This window comes from Arvicola amphibius, chromosome 5, assembly GCF_903992535.2.
Source record: "Arvicola amphibius chromosome 5, mArvAmp1.2, whole genome shotgun sequence".
In the NCBI taxonomy this organism is placed as follows: Eukaryota; Metazoa; Chordata; class Mammalia; order Rodentia; family Cricetidae; genus Arvicola; species Arvicola amphibius.
The window spans coordinates 75,755,296-75,767,458 of NC_052051.1; the positions used below are offsets into that span (position 1 = coordinate 75,755,296).

The window sequence follows — 12,163 nt, forward strand, 5'->3', positions numbered from 1 at the left end:
GATAACAGGCATGCCAAATATCTAATGTGCTTCCAGTGAGCTTATACTGTAGATACTTCTGTAACTACAGAAATGTGGTTTTGACCATTATAAGACTCAGAAATTTGCCTGTGAATGTATATTAAGTACTATAGCCAATTACTTGTAATATTATATTTTTATCTATACACTAAATGTTATACTATTTTCTGTACTAATATTTATTAAATTTACTTTCTCTTTCTATTTGATCAGAAACATATCTACTTTCCTACTGTATTATAACTAATTACTTCATTTGTTGTAAGATAAAGCTTATAATAATTTCATTTTTCCTGACAAGAAGAGCTTGCTTAGTTTGCTGAACTTACCATATTTTCTTCTTTGAAACTGTAAAAAAAAATCACCTCTGTCTATTATCAATGTCTTTGACTATCTATTCATCTGTCCATCTTCTAAGGGATTATGTAGAAATTTGGAATATCTAAATATGAGCATACAAACAAAGTCTTTATACATGCTGTTCATTTCATATTATGGTTGACTTTCATGCAGCTTATAAAAAGAACTTTTATAAGAGAACCTTGATTTCTTCTTTGCCCTTCTTTTAGATGGATATATTTAATCACTCATGCTTCCTTTCCTCAGTTATGCATAACACACTGCCAACTGCACATTATGTGTGATTTTGAATTTATGTTAATGAATATGCATGTAAGAGATGCTCAAGACAAGATCATAAATAAAGGACTATTTGCATTCCTCATAAAACAATGGAAGGAATGAAAGGAAAGGAAGAAGAGGAGGAAGGGGAGGGTGAACAGGTGAGAGAGGGTAAACAGAAGAGAGGAGAAGTAAGGGGGAGAATTTCTTCTTATTATTCAACTCTAGTTTGAGGATAAAGAACCCAAGAGTGAAGAATAGTAGTCTGTGCTAATTTAATTAATAAATAAATTATGCAAAATTATATAACTTCATTCATCATGGCATTGGTGCTATTAAAAGTTTCTTTGTTTAATTTTTGAATATCCTCATTTTTATTTTTATTATATGTATGTTTTGCCTACATGTATGTCTATTTACTACATGTTTATCTGGTCCCTGTCAAGGTCAGAATATGACATAACGTCTCCTGGAACAAGAGGTATAGGTGGCTGTAAATCACTGTATGGATACTAGGAATCAAGCTTGAGTCTTCTGTAAGAGCAGCCAATGTTCTTAACTCTGAACTATCTCTACAATACTCACCTCAAGAGAGTTTCTTTTTTTTTCTTTTTTTCTTTTTTTTTTTTGGTTTTTCGAGACAAGGTTTCTCTGTGGCTTTGGAGCCTGTCCTAGCTCTTGTAGACCAGGCTGGTCTCGAACTCACAGAGATCTGCCTGCCTCTGCCTCCCGAGTGCTGGGATTAAAGGCGTGTGCCACCACCGCCCGGCCTCAAGAGAGTTTCTTAATCGTATATTTAAAATTTGATCAGTGTTCTTTATGTTTTTATATATTGGTTTATCCAATAATTTTGTGTTTAATAGTCTTCATTATTATTTTAATTATGTTTTGGGCCATTTGTTTTACCATAGTACAAAAGAAATTACAAAATATATTTTAAAATAGATGTTAAGATATTGAATTAAATTCCAGGACATTTAAGTCTCCTAGTGTAAGTACTTGAAATGAGAGATTTTATAAAGATAGATCAGTTTCAACTGTTCTGTGGTATGTCAGCAAAGTCAGATTGTTTAACTGATGGAACACTCATTAATTATCAAGATGCCACTAAGTTAAAGAGTGTCAAAAAGTATGACTTTACAAATTATTTTCACTTAGTGAGCTGTTTTCCTTATTTTGCTGACTTTTATTTTGATAAACAGTTGATCTATGCTACATAGTATAAAATATTTCAATGAATTTTTGATGGTAGTGAAGTCATATTATTTTAATGGAGTCACTTTATGTTTAGGTTTTATTGATCATATTAGAAAGATAAATATGGCCATAAAGTCCTACAGATACCAGAGACAGGAAGCATATATCCATAAATCTCTAATCTCTAACTCCTGAATATTAACACTTACAGTTCCCTGTTTTCATTATATGCATTACTATATTAAGTGAGAGCTTTTAGGAGGGGATACATACCTGCTATAGTTCTATTATCTCTTATAGGTTTGCTAGTCATTACTTTTTATCCTTTGCTGACTTGGGTATAGAGATTTTATTTCATTTGAAAGTTCCAGGTTGAATTTGCACTCTGATAGATGACAAGAACACATGAAAGATAGCTGTTTAGGCTACTATATTTCCCTACAGAAAATTATTCATAATAAGAATTATTTCAGTGATTATGCAGTGATATGTAAAGGCCCATTTTTATAGATTACCATCCTTATTAAAGTATGAAAGAGCAGGTCTGTGATAGTGGCTTTTACTTTAAATCCCAGCACTTGGGAGGGAGAGTTGGACAGATCTTTGTGAGTCCAACATCAGCTTGGTCTACAAAGTGAGTTCCAGGACAGCAGAGTCACACAGAGACATCCTACCTACAAAAATCAAACAAGTATGGAAAATATGGCAGAGCTAAAGTGGAAGAACAGAAGTGTGTGTGACTGTGAAGAGAGCTAGAGTGTCACTGCAGACTCGAGGGAGATGAGGAGATTTAGGGTGAAGAGATGAGGCAGACAAGTTAAAAAGTCATTGGGAAATGACTCAGAGAAAAATCAAAGGAATTGTACATGAGCAACCCTAGTCCCCATGTAGAAAATTACATTGCCAATGCAACAAGTAAGCTTGAGGGTGGAGGCAGCTCCAGGGCTGAACAGCTGATGGTCAACTTGAAGTTTTAGAAAGAGGAGGAGCTGTACAAGTTTGCATTCCCAAACAATGGAGGAGTGTTCCTATTACCCCACATCCTCTCCACCATAAATTGGTATCAGTGTTTTTGATCTTTGCCATTCTTTCAGTTGTAAGATGGAATCTCAGTGTTATTTTGATTTGCATTTCTCTGATGGCTAAGGATGTTGAGCATTTCCTTAAGTGTCTTTCAGCCATTTTATATTCCTCTGTTGAGAGCCTTCTGGTTGATCTATACTCCATTTTTATTGGTTTCTTTGTACTTTTGATGAACAATTTCTTGAGTTCTTTGTATATTTTGGAGATCAACCCTCTCTGTCTGATGTTGGGTTGTTGAAGATCTTTCCCCATTCTGTAGGTTACAGTTTTCTCAGTATGGCAATTTCTCAGAAAATTCGGAAACAACCTTTCTCAAAACCCAGCAATACCACTTTTGGGTATATACACACAGGATGCTCAATTGTACCACAAGGGCATATGCTCAACTCATAGCAACATTGTTTATCATAGCCAGATCCTGAAAACAACTTAAATGCCTTTCAGTCAAAGAAAGGATAAGGAAAATATGGTTCATTTCCACAATGGAGTACTACACAACAGAAAAAATAATGACATCTTGAAATTTGCAGACAAATGGATGAATCTAGAAAACATCATATTGAGTGATATGTAACCCAGACCCAGAAAGACAAATATCATATACTCACTCGTAAGCGGTTTTAAAACATAAAACAAAGAAAACCAGCCTACAATTCACAATTCCAGAGAACATAGACAACAATGAGGACCCTAAGAGAGACATACATGGATCTAATCTTCATAGGAAGAGGAAAAAGTAAAGATCTCCTGAGTAAATTGGGAGCATGGGGACTATGGGAGAGGGTAGAAGGGCAGGGGAAAGAAAGAGAGGGAAGCAAAGAAGGTATAGCTCAACAAAATCAATTAAAAATATTAAGAAAAGAAACAGGAGGAATCCATGCTTCTTACACTCTTTTAACCCATATACATCTCTATAAGCCAAATATAGATATTTGGCCTAAAGTTACTCTTACTGTCTGAGAAACCTGGGGTAATTCATCATGAAAGATCGGGTTCAAGCAAGCCACAAGTTTGTTTAGGGAAACTGATAACAGGATGAGGCAGGGTTTGAACTCCAAACCACACCCTCAAGGATGTGCAGCAGCCAGTTCTAAGGGGAAAAATCATGAAGAGACAGAGTCCTATTCAATCTTAATATTACATGGGGAAACATGAGTTGAAGACTTTCCATGGAGACATACTTTAGCCCATCAGAGAGATTAATGGTTAACGACTAACTAAAACAGGGTGCAACTTTTGAGGTCTACACATGCATGGTTGAAGACTAGCCTCAGGAAATTGTGGGCAACAGCTGATGGCAGAATGATAGACTGAGACAAAAAGGAGTTTCTACTGCTAACTAGGATCTTACAGCTGTTAGCAGGCTGGCTTTGGAGTAATTTGTTGATGTACTTTTCCTTTCTTTGAGTGTTACATCAAGGAAATTACCATTTGGGTCTGACCTACTCTCCTGATTATGAAACATCACAATTTAGCATGCTGAGGAACTCTTCCTGCAATGACTAAGCTGATGATTGATGAGAGATGGTTCCTCAGAGCCCAAAGGTCTGTTATGTACCTCCTGAGATGTTTAAGTTGTTGAGAGTTTAGCTTATACAGCAAAGTGTTAAGCGTCTCTATTCTCTTCAGAGGAGATAGGATCTGCCAATAAAGTTTTTTGGGAAAAGTGGAACTGGAAACACCAAAATTAAACATTATCAGTTTCCAAATCAGTCAATATATTAATTTGGGAAGTTAATTTGTGAAAACAGGGATTATGCAAACAGACAAACATCAATTATAACCTTACCACTTCTGAAATCATTCTGTTCTTATTTCTCTTAATGCAATATTGTTATAAAGATTAGACAAATTTGCCCAACATAGACTATCTACTTAGTGAATAATAGAAAGTGGTCCTTGCATGTAACAAAGGAATATATCTATTCCTTTCCTTCATGTACTAATTATTAACATACAATTGATAATAAAAATTTCTGTACCACAAAATAATGTCTTACAACAGGATTATATGCTTCTGTGTTATTTTCTTTGATGAACAAATTAAGCTTTTGAAAACAATGGTTAATGAAGAATTCTTTATAAAGCAATTGCTAAGGAGGACCTTTAATGATAATCAAAGTCAAATTGAACTCAAATTTTTCAATTACTTGTATTGTGGGGATATGATAATTTAATATTGATATTCAACTAAGCCTTGCTAAAGGACAATGGCTGTTGAAAGACAAGTGAAATGCTAAGTGCTTTCTAATTTTCTTTGACATCAAGATATGCCAATTATAAGGTCCACAGACACTAATATGAACAAAGTGCTTCATTTGCAATAGCTAAATTTATCTTTCACTTTAGCTTAACTACGCACACCAAACAACACAGAACTCTTTAATAGCCAGGAACAATAATAAAAAGAAAAGTAAGCAAACAAATAATTCCAAATTTAAATGCTGCCATGTGTATGTGAAAAAGTGCATTAAGCATGCTTCACTAATGAGAACTGGTGTGAGTGAACAAATAAGGACTGTTTAAAAGTCTTGAGAGGAGGATTTAGTAAATTTTTTACAATATTTAAATAGAACAAAATTAAATGAGATAAATACAGCCATAAAATAAAATCCAAGACACAACTTACTCAATGGGACAAGTATTTGTACTAAATGTGAATATAGAATTCAGTTTGATTAATCAAATTCACATAACATTTGTTCCCTACCTACTTTGTTCTAGACAGTTTTGTCTAGTTATTCAACTAAATGATCACACACATTTTAACATTTGCATTACTCTATTTTATAGTCAAGAAAGAAGAGTCAGAGAAAGTAAGCTGCCTACAGGCATGTGTCTTATCAATAATAGAGCTTGAATTCAAACTGAAACTCTTAAGAACAGCATGACTTCTCAATCTAATTTAACATGCCAAAGTAGTTAAAATAACTAGTACTATGATGTGTAGGAAAGATGCCTTCAGATATTTTCCAAATGTAATGTGCATAAACATAGGTAAAAATGTAGTTCCTCAGGCTCAGCTACAAACACTTTGATTACACTAGTCTGCATAAGAGGCAATGTCTGCATTATTTTAAATGAGTGCCAGTGATTATTTAGTTGAATCGGTCCTTGACTTTCACCAGAGTTTGAAAAATGAAATTTTATGGAAAATGTAGCCTTTATCATGTTGAGCTCCTAAATGGAAAGGCTAGAAAATTAATAATACAACAAAATCTATATTTTAATATAAAAGCTTATTATTCAACATTAATAATCCTTTCCTTAACTGACTAAAATATAATTCCTATGATTATGTCAGGATAAGAACATTTTTTAAAACATGGTTATGTAATTTTAGAAAAATTAACACTGTGTGTCTCTTATTTGGTCAGTGTTAAAGTTTGCTTTTCCATTGTTTTTGGTGAACATCATGAAGAAAATCAATAAGACTCTAAGTGGGTATATTTCAGCTTATAAGTAATAGTCATCCAGGGAAGTCAAGGCAAGAACTCAATGCAAGAGCTTAAGGAAGCCGTGGAAAGACTGCCTATTTATTTTTTCCCCTGTCTTGTTCAGTAGGCTTTCTTATACATCCCAAGTTCACCTGTCCAGACATGGCCCACTATGGGCTTTGCTCATCCTTGTCAATAAAAACAAGAAAATGCCACAGCAACTATCCACAGGCCTATTGATGGAGGCAATTTCTTAGTTATGCCTTGTTCTATCCAGTTCACTATAGAGTATATCAAATTGACAAAACTAACTAGTACAGCTAATATTAAGCTTAAATTCAGCAGTCTATCTATAGAACAGTTTACTTTTAAAATTAAGTCTTAAAATTATACTTATGTCAAAATATAAATGTTTAGCTCTTGTAATTAAAAAATATTTTATGTTTTATGTGCATGGATATTTTGCCACATTCATGTCTATGAGCCATGTGCATGTTTGTTATTCACAGAATCCAGAAAGGAAAATTCAAAATAGTCACCTGAAACTGGAGTTACAGATTGTTATGAGCTATTATGTGGGTGCTGGAAAGAGCACCGGTTTTCGTTAACCACTGAGCCATCATTCTAGCTTCTACATCCTTGTGTTTTGATATACATTTATATTGGGTAATAATAAAATATTTCTGTGATACGAGAGTGGTAACGATAACAGAATCTTGATACTTGAGAGATATAATACTTGGCATGCTTCTGAGGGATTATCTTGATTACTTTATTACTCTGAGAAGACAAGGAACCATTCCCTAGGAAAGGTACCCACAGCTGTATGAAACAGAGAAAGCAAGCTGAGTATTAGTGTGCTTTTATTATTCTTTGGTTTCTGACTGTGAATGTAATGTAACCAGCTCATTCCAGCTCCTAATCCATGAGTTAACTCACCATAATCTACAACTGGAAAGGAAAAAATCCCGTCTCACTGAAGTTTGTTTTTCAGATGTTTTATCACTGTGACAAGAAAAAAAAACTAAAATACTTAATTAGGAAAGCTATCTCCTCAATCATTTAAAGAATTTTTTATGATGAAATTAATCAAAATTCTTCAGATATTATAAATATATTTATATTAAATTATATTATTATCTATAATCCTTCTAGGTACTAAGACAATCTTTAGTATTTGCCTTTCTCCTGTTTAAGTATTATCAACTGTTCAACAACCCATTTATCTTTTTTACACTCACCTTTAACTCTTGTCAGTGTTTTTTATATTTATTTTGCATACCAACACTTTCCCCTCCTTTCTCTCCTCCTGTTCTCTCCCTTCACTTTCCTTCTACTCCCCTCAACTATCCACTCCTCCTCCATCTTCATTCTGAAAGGTAAGTTCTCACATGGGAGTCAACAAAGCATAACATATCAAGCTGAGGTAGGACAAAGCTCCACATTCTCACAAGACTGGGCAAGGAATGCCACTATAAGGAATAGATTCCAAAGATCCTGTTCATGCACCAGGAACAGATCCTGGTCCCTTTCTTAGGGGCCCCACAAAAAAAAACCAAGCTATACTACCTTCAGAGGGCCCAAGTCAGTCCAATGGCAATGCTAGCTGTCAGTCCATAGACCATGAACTCCCAAAATATCAGGTTATTTGGATGTGGCCTCTTGTACCATAATATAGATGTAAAGTTTGCATGATCTCTTTCTCTATGCTACTTGATTCAGTGCTTGTTCCTCACTCATGCAGAGGATTGTGATCTGTCTACACCTAAATAAAGAACCTTTTATTATTCTCATTTCAGAGCTAGTGTGGACTTACTTTATAGTGTCCATCTACAGGAAGCAGTTTTCATTCTTTGTTTATATACTCAATTTTAAAGCATGGTTAATTGAAATGATGTCATTCTATAATGTTGATTTGTAGTCCCTTAATAAAAGATCCACTGGTTACAGATATGTAAAATTGCTTATTGATACTCCTCTCTGCTACAATAGCTTTATCATCCATGTTTTGGAAGTGCTGGCATCTTTCTGTAATACAGCCTTGTGCCAGTAAGATATTGTATATAATTTCCTGATTCAAAATTGATAATATGTTAAATCTAAAGCATATCCTTATAGATAGCAACTTGGATTGATAAATCACACAATATTACAATGAAAATCTGAAGAATTAAGTATTCTTTCTTTTCTTTGAATAGCCAATAGAGAATATTTATACTCCTAGACTATTTTGTTTTTGTAATCCGCCATATTTTTCCAGAAGATGTAATTCCAACTTTTACAAAAATATTTATGAGTAATACTAGGAGAAATATAATGATAATAAAGTAGATTATATTGACCAAACTTTTAGCTAAGAATAAAACTAGACAAAACACAAGAAACAAATTAAACAGTGAAAAAAATGGTAGGTATATCACACATAATTTCTATCTGGATATTTGCCTGTGAGTAGCTTTGGGGAACAATATACAAGCAGAAAGCAGCAAGGCCATATCATCATCAAACCTGAAATATGGGTGTCAATAAATCTGAGAAGTAGGATAGTGAGAAGTGTTCCTCAGCTCTTTTTATTCTCCTTGTAATTTTTTTCATAATTAAAAATTATTAACTCATGAAGCAAAGTTCTTTCCAAAATACTTCTTGAATAACAGGATTAAAAGTATTAAAAAGAGCAGTAATATCTAACAGGAAACTCTTAGAACTGAAAGTCCACCAAGGAGAAGCCTGGTCAGCATTTTAAATTTTAAGATAACCTGACAAAAGTCTAGTCTCTGCAAAGTAAAATGGCAAGGTCACCTGTTTATATGTTCAGGTGAAATGACAGAAGGTCCAGGTACTATCAGTAGCACAGAGATCAGATCATCATTCTAAAATTTCAGTGGAATCCTAACAGGAGAAAGGACTCTAGTTCAAAGGAACATTTATAGAAGAAAAACACAAGTAATACCAATGTAACATCTTGTCAATTTCCAATGTGGTCCCAGTAGTCTGTCATGTAGAGAAAATAAAATTTAAATTAAAAGAATGTGAATGTCATATAAAACAAAATAACTGAACAATAATAATTAAATGCTCTACAGTTGAAATAAAAGCATAGATCATTTTTGGGACAAATGAGTTTATTTTTTAACTTGAATTTGTTTAGTAAGAAATTTTAAAAAATTGGAAAAACTCCACCATAGATCATACTATCTGTATTTTAAAAATAATTTGAAAAATTACAATAGAAATAACAATATATATGTTTACTAAATGAATAGCTAAAGTAGAAAAGTGATTAACAAATTCACTGTAGTCTAGTATGCACAGAGATAAATAATATAAAATAATATTTGATAGCAGGGTTAGGCCTGGGAAGGAATATTTGTATTTATTTAGAAAGAACAAGCAAGCTTTAAGTATAAAATACTGAATTATATTTTTTGAACAATTATTATTCAATATATAAATGTCATTATTTAGAAACATCAACTCATTAGGCCCTAGAAACAGACTAGCTAAGTTTGACTTTTGAGAATATTAGGAATTTGAAAAGAAAATACCATGATGGGTACACCTACTGAAACAGTCTACCTGAGCTAATGGGAGATCGCCAACACCAGCTGGACTGGGAATGAATAAGCAAAAGATGAAACTAGTCCCTCTGAATGTATTTGACAGTTGCATGGTTGGGACAGACTGCAGGGCCACTGGCAGTGACACCATGATTTATCCCTACTGCTTATATTGACTTTTTGGGAACCTATTCTCTTTGGATGGATACCTTGCTCAGCCTAGATATAGTAGGGAGAGCCTTGGACCTTCCTCAAAGCAATGTTTGTTAAACTCTCTGAGGAGCAGATGGGAGGTTGGGAGGGTAAATGAATGGAATGGGAGGAGAGGAGGAAGTGGAAACTTGGATTGGTATGTATAATGACAAAAAGCACATAGTTTGTTTTCTTTTTTAAAAAGTAAAGAAAGAAAAACATGGTATGTACTTCCTCATAAGTGGATATTAGAAGTAAAGGAAAGGATAACCAGGCTACAATCCACAACGCCTAGGTAATAAGGAGGACCCTAAGAGAGACATGCATGGAAGCCCCTGGGAAGGGGAAATAGACAAGATCTCCTGAGTAAATTGGGAACTCACAGGGTGGTGGGCAGAGGGTTGAAAGGGGGAGGAGGATAACATGAGGGAATGAAATGGCAGAGTTCATTTTCTAAGCCCATTGTCCAGCACCTGCTGTGGCAGCTAGAAAGAAGAGAATGCCACATTCGGGGGATGCAGTGTGACTGACTCTTTGAACTCCTCTAGTTCTAGTTGGGAAATAAATGGTGGAACATCACGGGATAGGCTTCAGATCAGCTGACTTGGAGTTCTGCAGCTGATTATCGTGATCTTTGTCAGCCTCGTGGAAGTCCCTGAGTCTCCGCTTTCATAGACCTTTGTTAACCATGTGGTAAATGCATGCAGAACTCCGTGTCAGCACATGAGGTGGTTCTTCATCCAGGAAGGACAGAGAGGGAGAGTAAGGAAAGAGTTATCTTGCTTGAGGGAACCATTATGGAGTTAGGGAAAAACCTGATGCTAGGAAAATCCAGGAATCCACAAGGATGACCCCAGGTAAGACTCCATGCAATAGTGGAGAGGATGCCTGGATTGGCCTTCCCCAGTAATCAGATTGATGACCACCCTAATCGTCATTATAGAACCTTTATCCAGTAACTGATAGAAATAGATGCAGAGATCCACACCTAGTCCTGAGAGTCAAGTTGAAGAGAGGGAGAAGGGATTATATGAGCAAAGGGATCAGGATCATAATGGGGAAACCCACAAAGACAACTGACCTGAGCTAGTGGGAGCTCACTTACCCTGGACTGGCAGCTGGGGAATCTTCATAAGACTTAACTAGGCCCTCTGAATGAGGGTGACAGTTATGTGGCTTGGAAAGTTTGTGGGACCAGGATTTACCCCTGGTGCATGAACTGGCTTTTTGGAGCCCATTCCTTATAGAGCGATACCTTGCTCAGCCCTGATACAGGGGGGAGGGGTTTGTTTCTGTCTCAACTTGATATACTTGACTTTGTTGACACTCCATGGGAAGCCTTACCCTTTCTGAGGAGTGGATAGGGGGTTGGGTGGGTGGGTGGGAGATGGAGGAGGGGAACTGTGGTTGGTATGGAAAATGAAAAAAATGTAAATAAAAAGGAAAATTAGCTCTGTGTCAATCACAAAAAAAAGTAAAGAAAGAGAAAAAAGAAAAAATAGAAAAATACACAAGTTTTCAAGTTTTTCAAAATTTAAAGAATGGGTAAGGACTGAGTTATAATGAATATGCAAATGTTTATTCCACATGAAATACAAAAGTAACTATTCCTTTTCTAACTTATTGCTTCATATTACTCAGAATCAGCGTAATATAATTGTAAGTGTTACAGCTCTGTAGGGGATGGTATTTTTGTTTTTAATAGCCAGAAGACACCTACAGCTCTGTTCCAGTGAGGGATGGTTCTCTCCCCCAGGAATGTAGTCATTCTGCTTCTCTCTGGGAGAGCCATTTCCCCTCTTCTCTACTATACTCTGCTCTGCTAAGGGACTTTTTTCATAGAAATGTAGCACCTCTGCTTTTGCTCTAGCAAAAGTTGTAACAGCTCTCTTCCACTCAGCTACGGAAGTGTCTGGCAAAACACAGAACTTCTGCTTTTACTCCAGGAAAGTTTGGCACTGCTCTGCTCTGCTAAGGGTGTTTCCCGGAGCTCCAGTTCAAGTTAAAGTTGTCACTTCTCTACCCCACTCCACTTAGGTCAAAGAAGGTTGTTAC

At 35.3% G+C, this 12,163-nt stretch overlaps 1 pseudogene; it reads left to right on the forward strand.

The window, feature by feature from the left end:
• The first annotated feature begins 752 nt into the window (after window positions 1-752).
• Window positions 753-12,163, forward strand: part of LOC119815608 — a 68,192-nt pseudogene continuing 56,781 nt past the window's right edge.